Raw genomic sequence first — 12,526 nt, forward strand, 5'->3', positions numbered from 1 at the left:
TATGCTCTTTTCATTTCAGAGCTGCCACAAGAAGCTCCTTTCTGTGGCAGCTTTCTAGTAATGTGATTTCTGGGGTACTGAAATCCTCTCTCAAATCCTCACCTAGAATATGCTCCCCACAAATGTTCCCCCAGGGCTGGGAATCCCACAGTTAGTCACTGCTCTGGCAGTGGAGACTCCTGGGGAAAGTGGCTCATTAAGATCTGTCAGATCTGCCGTTGTAAGACACATTTAAGATTCCTCTGGACTTAAAAATTTTCCCACCTCCGGGGGCACCTGGGTGGCTCAGTCAGTTAAGCGGCTGCCTTCGGCTCAGGTCATGATCCCAGGATTCTGGGATCGAGCCCCACATTGCGTTCCCTGCTCAGCAGGGAGCCTACTTCTCTCTCTCCCTCTGCTTACTGCTCCTCCTGCTTGTGTTCTCTGTCAAAAAAATAAATAAAATCTTAAAAAAAAATTTTTTTTCCCACCTCCGTATGTAGGCAAGGGACATTTGGAATGTTCTTATATAATTTTGTCCTATATCCAGTTGCTTCTCAAAATCAAAGATCTGGTTCAAATGTTACATCTGCCATAAAAATCATCCCTGACTGGCCCAGCCAAAAGCACTGCCTACCATATTAATGCCTTCACTAATTCATCATTAACTGGAGAATAGGATGTTAGAAAAATATTGAAAATAGAGCAATAAACATGGGTGTTTACCCTTGGGTCATTTCCTTCAGGGCAACTTTTCCTTAGTAAATGATCCAGAGGATATATGCAATGATTCTAGATGAAGCATGGATTATTTTGAAATTTCAAGTATTACTTATTTACTCTTATATTTGATGTCTAATTACATTTACTATCTAAAAGATCCCAGTTTCTCAAGCATGGGAGTGATACAAAAGTTTTTTAAAAATAAATTTATTGAACTAAAAAAGAAGCAAGTAGAGTTAATGGAGAACACTTAAATTATAATACAATACTACCTAGGTAGAGAGAAAACAAAACCCAAAAATCTGTGAGGTGGGTAACTCAGCATTTATAGACAGGAGGAGAATCATTAAGGGAATATGTGAAAACTAGAATTTAAAGAGTTGTTTCAGAATAAAACAGACCTGGAAATAAGCAAGTGGTAACACAACTTGGTTAGGGCTGTTGTAGGCTTATGAGGACACATCTTCAGGATCCCACCTGAGCTGTCAGCTGCCAGCGACGGAGCATCAGAGACAAACTGGCTTCTGTAGTGCTCATCTGATCCCCTATATGTAACCATGTTTAAGTGTGTATCTCATCCCCTTAGAGACCATAGCCTGTGGCCCTGAAAGGGAAGGATTCCCTGTGCCTCATCATCCTTCCACATAATAGTGCATGCACATGAACTAATTGTTGTTGTTAAAGCTAATATCTAAGGAAATGCATTGTTTTTCATGGATCTAGCAGATAAAATAGAAGTGGGTGTGCATTTTAGACTTGTTATCTTACTCCCAGATTTATAATCATAGTGTCTCTCAATTTGTAGTCAGAATTCCCTTGTTTTTGTTGTTGTTGTTGTTTTGTTTTGTTTGACAGTGTTCTAATAAATGAGCTAAAGCTCAAAAAATATTCTGCTTAAGTCTAATCAAGATCTAGCTAAATAGGTCTCTGTATTTGGGGTGGGGAGGGTGGAGGAGCTAGTTTTCAATCCTGGGAACTCGAATTTACAAGATTCTACATGAGGTCTCTGTGAAATATCTGGTCTGGGGAGCTGAGTAACTTCACGGCCTTATGCAGGCAAGGCATACACTTTTTTCCTCCAACTTCACCTTCTTTGTCTGTCTTTTGGTGTCTCCGTGGAAGGCAGTTCCCTCAGAGAATAGCGTAACCTTTGAAAAGAACTCGGATTCGGGTGTCTGATATCCTGGGTTTGAATCCTAGTTCTGCCGCTTGTGAGCTGGAGGACCTTAACCTCTCTATATTTGCTCGTTGGTAAAATGAGATTCACAGCACCTTATCCTTATTTGCTATGAGGATTTGAGATAAGAAATGTAAGGAGCACCTGGGTGGCTCAGTGGGTTAAAGCCTCTGCCTTCGGCTCAGGTCATGATCCCAGAGTCCTGGGATCGGATCGAGCCCCACATCAGGCTCTCTGCTCAGCAGGGAGCCTGCTTCCCCCTCTCTCTCTGCCTGCCTCTCTAACTACTTGTGATCTCTGTCTGTCAAATAAATAAATAAATAAAATCTTAAAAAAATGTAAAACACTTGGCTATATGGTAGGATTCATTTTATAATTATTGTGGTATAAAGGAAAGTTTTTCTGAAAACTGTTATTACAACAGTAAGAGCTGGAATACCCTTAGTATCCAAAGTTCAAGATGAGTCTGGAAGTAAGAAGAAAAGAGAAATAGAGAAAGCAGTGAAGGAGCTGTCAGATTCTTGCACATCAGCTAAGATCTTCTTAGAAATCCAGAATCCCAGGCCCCAACCCAGACCTACTGAATCAGAATCTGCATTTTAACATGATTCCCAGGTGATGCAGTTGCATATTAGAATGGGAGAAACACTGTTGTTAAGTTATATTTCCTCTTCCTCTGATTTTAAAAAAGAATTATTTATTTGAGAGAGGGAGCAAGAGAAGGGAGGGTAATGCATAAGCAGGAGGAGGGGCAGAGGGAGAAGCAGACTCTGCGCTGAGCAGGGAGCCCCATGGGGGCTCAATCCCAGGACCCTGGGATCATGACCTGAGTTGAAGGCAGATGCTTAACTGACTGAGCCACCCAGGCACTCTTCTTCCTCTGTTTTTTAACCCGGAAGAGAGGTCGGCAAATGCAGTCACAAACTTCTTTTCTTGAAGCTACCCAGAAATAATGAAAACAATAAGAGGATTACCATACACTGTTCTAAGCACTGGACATTTATTAATTTGTTTAATCTCCACAGCAGCACTATAAAATTGGTACTATTATCATTCCCCTTTATAATTGAGGAAACTGAGGCACAGAGAGTTACTTCACTTAACAGGAGTTACACAGCTAGTAGTACAGGTTCTAATTTTAAAACCCAGGAATCTTGGCTGTAGAGTCCTTGCTCTTACTACCATGGATTCCAGCTTCTTCTTTCTACCACTGCTCCAGTCATGGTTGAACTAAAACCCATGAGCCCAGGATTCACCTGCTTCTTCCCTCCAGGCAAATTTTTTTTTTCCCCCAACCTTCCTTGGACCATCTAGAAGTGAATCTAGAAGTAGAGACTCATATGCCTTAATCTTCTGCCACTGCCTCTGTCAATGTTTAGAGATAAATTTCTTCTTAGACTTAGTAGCTTCCTTGGCTGACTAGCTGTCTATAGTATTTCTCCCACTCCAAGCTGTTCATCAAACACTGTTGCCAGGATTATCTGGTGGCTCAGATTACCTATTCCCATTTTAAAACTTTAAAAGCTTCCCTATTTGAATATAACCCCCCTACCTCTACTGGAGATTCCAATTCTTCCTAGATCCTGACTCAAACCTGCCTTTCCAAAAGTATTTTCAACCATCTCCCCCAAAACATGCACATTCATGGAGTGACCCAGCTGCACACTCACTTTCATGGGCCTTGCTTTTCTCCCTCTTTCTAGAATGCCATATTCTGTCTTCCTGAGTCACATTCAGGCCCTGCACAGATACTACATTTTCAAGAGACTTCCACACATACGAGCCAAGATTCATTTTTCTCTCCCCTCTTTTCATTCAACTCTGTGACTCTCTCATAGAAATATCTTTTATTCATATTGGACACGTGCTCTGTACTAGGCTAGTTAAATGTTCTCTGAATCAAAATATTGATCATTGATAATGACTTCTACTCAATCTACTGTCAAACTTGGCTTCCTGAGGCACATTTATACAACTCTCTCTACAGAGTATCTGGCATTTAAGCAGTTGCATGATAGGACATTAGGGAAGGTGGTAGAAGAAGTTTCCCTTCACCCTGGAGCAGATTGCTCTGAGAAATCTGATTTATTCATTGATTTTCCACAGACTTGGAAAGCAATGAATCTTTTTTTTTTTTAAGATTTTATTTATTTATTTGACAGAGATCACAGGCAGGCAGAGAGAGAGGAAGGAAAGCATGGAAGCAGTGAATCTTGTATGAAGAGAGGTAAATGGCTTCATTGTTATCCCACTCCATTCACCTATCCTCCCTTTATACCTAACTATTTTACATATATACATACGTTTTTAAACATACATTCACAAAATAGTTTCATCTCTACCCATTATCCAAAGGATTTCACTTTCTAAAAATGTATACACCCTTTGATATGACAGCTTACTTCTAGAAATCCTAAGAAATTACCGTGAATACATGCAAAGGTTATGCTACAAAGATGTTCATTGCAGCATGGTTTATGTTAGCAAAGATGCAAAATAGCTTAAATGTCCAAATTGGTAGTGATTAAATAAATAATAGTATATCCAACTAGTAGCATGCTTTAGATGAAATGATATTGAAAATGTTTGTGCAAACAGGTTTATGATATATTTTTAACTGAACAAAACATGTCTGAAAGAATAGAGTACCCAGAAATAGACTCACATAAATATGTCCAACTAATATTGACAAAGGTGTAAAAGTAATTCAATGGAGGTAGTCTTTTTAACAATTGATGCAAGGGTTGGGGTGCCTGAGTGGCTCAGTGGCTTAAGCCTCTGCCTTCAGCTCAGGTCATGATCTTGGGGTCCTTGGATGGAGCCCCGCATCTGGCTCTCTGCTCAGTGGGGATCCTGTTCCCCCCACCCCCGCCTGCCTCTCTGCCTACTTGTGATCTCTGTCTGTCAAATAAATAAATAAAATCTTAAAAAAAAAATAAAACAACTGATGCAAGGGCAATTTAATATCTGTGGGCAAAAAATAAAATAGGTAAGTCTTGACATGAACCTGATACTTCATAAAAAATTATTTCATAATAGATCATAGATTTAAATGTAAAATGCAAAACTAGAAAATATGTAGAAGAAAACATGGGAGAAAATCTTTGGGATCTGGGGATGGGCAAAGAGTTCTTATAAATGAAACTCTAAGGATCATTCATAAAAATTTAAAAAAATTGATAGTGGTAATTTGGATTTTGTCAAAATCAAACACTTTTACACAAAAGACTCTCCTAAGAGAATGAAAAGACAACCTATAAGCTGGGAGAAATTCTTTGCAAACTACGTATCTAGTGAGGACTTGAATCTAGTTATATATAAAGAATTCTCAAAGCTCAGAGGGAAACAAAGAATTAAAACCAAAAACGAGGGACGCCTGGGTGGCTCAGTTGGTTGGACGACAGCTTTCGGCTTAGGTCATGATCCTGGAGTCCCAGGATCGAGTCCCACATCCGGCTCCCAGCTCCATGGGGAGTCTGCTTCTCCCTCTGACCTTCTCCTCGCTCATGCTCTCTCTCACTGCCTCTCTCACAAATAAATAAATAAAATCTTAAAAAAACAAAACAAAACCAAAATCCAGTTGGAAAATGGGCAAAAGACATGAATAAACATTTCATCAAAGAGGAGATATAAATGGCAAATAAACACATGAAAAGATGTTCAACATTATTAGCCATTAAGGAAATGCAGATTAAAACTACAATGAGGTGTTACTTCATACCTATCAGAATGGATAAATGAAAACTGATGATAATACCAAATGCTGGTGAGGACATGAAGAAACTGGAGCACTCATACATTGCTGGCTGGAATTTAGAATGGTACAGTCATTCTGGAAATTAGTTTGGAGTTTCTAACAACAGCAACAACAAATCCTAAACATGAATTTATTGTACAAATCTGCACTCCCATTTCTAGGTATTTCTGGGAGAGAAATGAAAACTTAGGTCCACATCAAACCCTGTACATGATTAGTCATATCAGCTTTATTTCTAATAGTAAAAAACTGGCAACAGCCCAAATACACTTCAGTGGATGAATGATTAAACAAATTGTGATACATCCATATGGGAATACTACACAGCAATATAAAGGCATAAACTATTGATGTATGCAGCAACTCGGATGAATCTCATGGGAATTGTGCTGAATGAGAAAAACCCATCTCAAAAGTTTACACATGCATGATTCCATTTATATACATTTGCAAAATGACAAAGGTATAGAAATGGAGAAGAGATGAGGGTTGCCAGGGGTTAGAGATGGGGTGAAGAGGTAGGGGGATGGGGCGCCTGGGTGGCTCAGTGGGTTAAGCCGCTGCCTTTGGCTCAGGTCATGATCTCAGGGTCCTGGGATCGAGCCCCACATCGGGCTCTCTCCTCAGCGGGGAGCCTGCTTCCGTTCCTCTCTCTCTACCTGCCTCTCTGCCTACTTGTGATCTCTGTCAAATAAATAAAATCTTTAAAAAAAAAAAAAGAGGTAGGGGGATGGATATGACAGTAAAGGGGTATCACAGGGATCTTTGTGGTGATCCAGTAGTTCTCAAACTTGATTGTGGTGTTGATTCCATGAATCTACATGTGTGTTATAATTACACAGATCTACAGACAGATACAAACTCTTGCTTGCAAAGGAGTACATGTGAAACTGGTGAATCTGAATGAGGTCTGTGGTTTGTGCCAATATCAGTTTCCTGGTTTTGATACTGTACTACAGTTATCTAAGACAGTACCATTGGGGAAAACTGAGTGAAAGGTACATGGGTACCTCTGTGTACTATTTTTGTAACATGCTGTGAATCTATAGTTATTTTAAAATAAAAATTTAAAAAAAGAATCATTTTTCCTCATGTGATAACTTGGATGGATCTCAAGGACATTATACTGAATGAGAAAAATTCCCTCTCAAACAGTTACATAATGTATAATTCCACTTATACAAGGTTGTGTATTGATGGTTGATGAAAATGTTACCAGAGGTCACAGGAACTTAACCCAATTTCCCCTGGGAAACATGATTCAATATTCACTAATTCAGTATTTGTAGTGACTTTGCAGAACATAACTACCATGAATACAAGATTCAACTGTATATAATTCTCATAATGGTAGAATTATAGAAATACAAAACACATTAGTCATTGCCAAGGGATAGGGACAAAGAGAGTGGTACAGAAAGGGCAGACAAAGGATTTCCACAAGGGACTTCTATGTAATGGGATAGTTTTGTATCCATATATGGGATCAAATTGCATGGATATGTCCATCCACAGAGTATAGTTAGTGTTGTACAAGTGTCAGTTTTCTGCTGATACTATATTACATTTCTGAAAAATGTGACCATTGGGGGAAGCTAGTGAAGGACATGTTAGATTCTGTACTATTTTTGCAACTTCTTGTAGTTTAAAATTACTTAAAACATTAAAAGTCTACAAAACAATATATATATAATAAAACCACATATGGTTAAATTATTAACCATAATTTAAAATTGATAACTACACCTTGAAATTTCAAATCCTAATTATAATTGCTGATTATGGTAAAAGTTTACGAGGAAATAACCAAAATCATTTAGGATGAAATCATTGTATGCTGGGGGCAAAGTACCTTTTAACTTAGATTTAGTCTTGACTACAATTAACATAACCAGGATTTTGGATTTAAATTTTATTAAGCATAGAGATAATTTTTAATGTTTACATAAAATCTATAGAGTTTTCCTATAAATTTGGGAATCAACTATAAATATTTGATGTTAACTTTCATATAATACTTATATAATTTGGAATATTAGAAGTTTATTTAACACTTGAGTGTATCCAATAGATAGCTTATGTTTCTAATTTAAAATAAAATAGACAAAATGATTTAAAATTTTAATTTGGAGTTGAAATAAAATAATTTTATCAACATTACAAGTATTATTGGAATATTTAGGAAAAGAGTCATCATATTTAAAGGTTTAATGTAATAGACTTACAGAAGTTAGTTGAGTATTAGGAAAGATATTTTTTTTAAAGATTTTATTTATTTATTTGGCAGGCAGAGATCACAAGTAGGCAGAGAGGCAGGCAGAGAGAGAGGAGGAAGCAGGCTCCCCGCAGAGCAGAGAGCCAGATGCGGGGCTTGATCCCAGGACACTGAAATCATGACCTGAGCTGAAGGCAGAGGCTTTAACCCACTGAGCCACCAAGGCGCCCCTAGGAAAGATATTTTAAACAGTTGAATTATTTAATTTCATCTTCAACGTCTGTAGTAAATTTGTAAGGTCATCATGAAGCTTAAGGAAATTTCGTTTATTAAGTACTTTTAAAAGTGATAAAGATACATCAATAGAATGGTAAGATTTGAAGTCAAACTTAAAACCTTAAGGAAAAACTGGGTTTATGAATATGAATTTAATAAATGGAATATTAACATTTTTAGAAGTAGCCCCAGAACCATTCCCTGTTCTATGTCTCCAGAATACCCAAATCTCATGTTTATACTATAGGATATAGATATTCATTTCATTGTTATGTAGGCATTACAAAAGAAAGTTATGAAACTAAGAGTAATATGGTCAAAGGATGGTAATGAAAAACAGGAGACAATAATTTCAGTATGATATGTGGCAAATTAGGTAAAACTGTATTCATTTGAAAGAGTCTATATCTTGTATTGATTTACAAATACATTCACTGAATTTCCTAAGAACTCAGGAAAATGTCATCTCTAGTTTTTCTCATTAGGAAAGTGTGCAATCCTGAAAAATAGTTTGTTTTGTTTTGTTTTTCCCGAAAAATAGTTTTGAGAAGGATTCTTTGTCCCTTGTCCTCCTCTTGAAATAAGCATGTGTTTGGGTGCCAGAACTGAATTTAAACGCTTGTTCTGACTCTTACCAGCCACAACACCTTACGTGAAAATCATTCAACTACTCAGAACTTCTGTTTCCTTTTCCATAAAATGAAAAAATAATATTACTTGCACATATAAAAGTATTTGTTACACAGCAGGTACTTTATTAAAAGGGTTTCCCCCTTTCCCCCTTAACTTTATGGATACTGTCAGTCTTGTATCTGATTGTGCTTCCCTCTTTGCCTGTGGACTGGGGCAGCAGTGTTGGTACTCTAGTAAAATGGGTTATGCATTTTGGCGTGTGTATCTCACCCTTGGTCTTACTATGGTTCAAACTTTATTCTCCCTGTGCCTTACCTTTCTCTGGTAATGTTGTATCTCTTTCATTATGTTTATGTTTGGAGCCACCTTAAATCCTTTGTGAAAAGTGCTGGGGGTGAAAGATACTGAATACGTATTGGCTGGTTCCTTTTCCTCCACCATGACTAGACACCAGAAGATGGGGCCTCCTTCCCACTCCCTGTGGTGGACAGATCTTCCTGGGCTTATGAGAGTCCACCCTGCTAAGAAGGCTCATAGAGTTTCATTTAGAGTAGGTCAAGTAAAGAAGTGTCAGCTGGAATCTTCTAATACGTTCAGCACTTGATTCTTCAAGTGACTATGAGCTGTTTTGTGTAAAGCTCACAGCAAATTCTTAATCCTCAACCAGCTTTCACCTGTCATCCAGCTGTTTTCTGCTTAGGGAATTAAAGTTGATGTTTGTAAGTAACTAAGCAAAATACAACTATTTTTTAAAAAATACATTTTTTAGAGGAAGTGTATGGGTATATGATACATTTCAGAAAAAAGGTAAGTGTTCCAGATTGTAACTTGATTTTTTGGTTCAATATTAGCAGTTAACTGTAATATATTGTTATAGTTATTATTGGAGATAATAGAGTTAAAACACCATAGTCCTTAAACTTTAAGAGTGAAAAAAAGCTGTGCAAATAAGTATGAAAATATTTTCTGTGGTTTTGAATGGGATCAAGATATGTGTGTACTGTGTATATGTTTAAAATCCTTCCTTCCACCTGGTCAAAATGCTTTCAAAAGAGAAAGAATAGCTGATGCCTCTTGTTCAGACTGGAAAGTATTGTGATTACACTGAAAAGCATGGCCCCTCTTGAAGTTTAGTTTTTTACTTCCTTTATTTGAGTATAAAGCAAAAAAGAGGTTTCTCTAAGATGTCCTAATAGAAGCTTTTGAATGATCTGCAGAGGTAACATTGGGGTGAATGGAGTCCATCAAGATTTGCCAGAAGTATGAAATAATTATCGAAAGGATTCCATTAGAGACAAAAGCTACCTAGACTAATAGAAACAAAAAAGGCTGACCCTTTTCAGGCTCTTAACTTTCTCTAATGGATGGCTGTAAGTTAAAATCAAGATTCAACTGGATCATTGATTCTTGAAAGAAAAATATCGAGTATAGTGCATATAAGCAAAAGTTGGAAAATGGTCAGAAAGGTTTATCTTTTAGTTAAAGTTTGTAATGGCAAGTATTTTTTATTATTTCCTAGGATTTGTTTTTGTTTTTGTGTTTTGAGTTCACAGAACTCAAAAAGAGGCTAAACGGTGGGATATATTTTCATGAAGTAAATATTAGTTTTAATAAAGAAATGAAGGCTGATGCAAATATGTACAACATGGTTGTGAACTCAACAAAAAGTAATCCAGATTTTTAAAAGATAATGGCCATTATATGTTACATATTGGGTGCAGAGTGATCTTTGGCTACTATTGACCCATGTGTTAAATTTTGCACTTTGCTGTGAGGGGATCATGGAAGTGCTTCTCCTGCAGAAAGTCTTGGAGGTGTATTTTGCAGTGCACACTTCAGTAGCCAACATACAACATACGCACATGCATGTTTACCTAGCTAGGATAAAATGGGTCAAACACCTGAAATTATCTGAAATTTCCTGTATTTGTTGAAAGCAGCAACTGATGTCTTTGCCTCTAGTTCTTCCAAAGCACTTTACTGCAGCTGGGTAGAAGTGTTCTGAGTATCAAATCCATAATTAAGTGGTCTGTTATGGACAGAAAATTGCCAATAATAAATAAAGGTACTGCCATTGTCTGAGTGTAGGGTCAGTTGAAGTCATAGATGTGAAGGAGTGAAGTGAAACTGTGGATGAGGCATTTTGCTTGTCATTTAAGTTAATACTGGGTTGCTCCTGATCAACAAGATGGGCTGAAGTAGCCACTAATGTGAACGAAGAAGTAGAGAACCCAGTTTTAAATCTCCAATACAGTACTAGGATGAATTAAAAAAAAATTCTATATCATTTAAGCGGGCATGTTAGTATACTTGGTATACTGGTTAAAAACTGACCATTAATAAATTTTATCAGTATTCAAATTAATATTCTGAGGGAATATAGGAAAACTGAGAGTACAGTTATAGAATCTTTTTCCCTGAGAATCACATACTATTGGTATAATTTTACACTGAGGATAATAAAGAACCTCATAATAATGACTCAACAGATTCTGGATACACTCCCAATGAAGTTTTCTAATTGATCTCATTGAAAACTATGAATTTTTTAAATAATCAAAAAAGTTATTTAATCAACCAATAAATACTAATTAAATAAGTCAATATACATACAAATATATATAAGATGGAGTGAAATCGTGTATGGTTGAACTTTTATTAATGAAATATTTATGAAATATAAAGTAATTTCTCTTAAATATATAATACAACCTCCATGTTTCTCTGAGTTCTTTAACTTCAGAGTAACTATTGCCTTACCATGCATCTGTACTGTAATATTTGTATGGTTATACTTTCAAAGCAAGCTTTCATATATATATATATATATATACACACACACACATACATACACACACACACATACACATATATATGTATATACATATATATACACATATACTGTTGAGGAAGAATTAACATACATACATATATGTATGTATTTTATATATATTAAAATACATACATATATAATATATATATATAGATACAAACATATATGTATGTATGTTAATTCTTCCTCAACAGTTCTATGAAGTAGGTGGGATACTGAGGCTTAGGAAATTCAAGTAAGTGATTTACCCAAAGTCACATAACAATAAGGTGACAAAGTCTAGAATCGATTCTGTCTTCTCATGAGTCCAAAAAGTATGGGGTATGGGTGTGAGTGTGGGCAGGGTGGGTAGTTATTGTGATTACTTTTCATAGTTGAAGATGCTCATGCTGATGGCCTTTGTGATGGTGCGACTTTCTAGGTGACAGAGGAAGGTAAGGGAGAGAAGAAAGAGGAGAGAAAATTAAAAAAAATACATAGGTCCACTTTCTTTTTTTTTTTTTTTAAGATTTTATTTGTTTATTTGACAGAGAGAGAACACAAGTAAGGGGAGCATCAGGCAAAGGGAGAGGGAGAAAGAGAAATAGGCTCCCCACTGAGCAGAGAGCCCCAGGACCCTGGGATCATTACTTGAGTCGAAGGCAGAAAATTAACCAACTGAGCCACCCAGGCGCCCCCTAGGTCCAGTTTCTCCAGTGCCTTTTTGGTGAATGTCTGTTTGCTTATAAGATGTTTCCATGTTTTGTGACTCACATGTATGTCTTCCAGCATGACACTCTTGTTCAAAAAAGAGACACTATATCACAGAAAATGAAAATTGCCATCCAAGTCAGTGTCAGCTAAGCTATTTGCAAGACAGGATCAACACAAATATGGCCCTTGGGAGCCTGCCACTTGTTGAAACTAAACTAGAATGGAGGATGCCAGCACTTC

This window comes from Lontra canadensis, unplaced genomic scaffold, assembly GCF_010015895.1.
Source record: "Lontra canadensis isolate GAN:19392208 unplaced genomic scaffold, GSC_riverotter_1.0 scaffold56, whole genome shotgun sequence".
NCBI lineage: Eukaryota > Metazoa > Chordata > Mammalia > Carnivora > Mustelidae > Lontra > Lontra canadensis.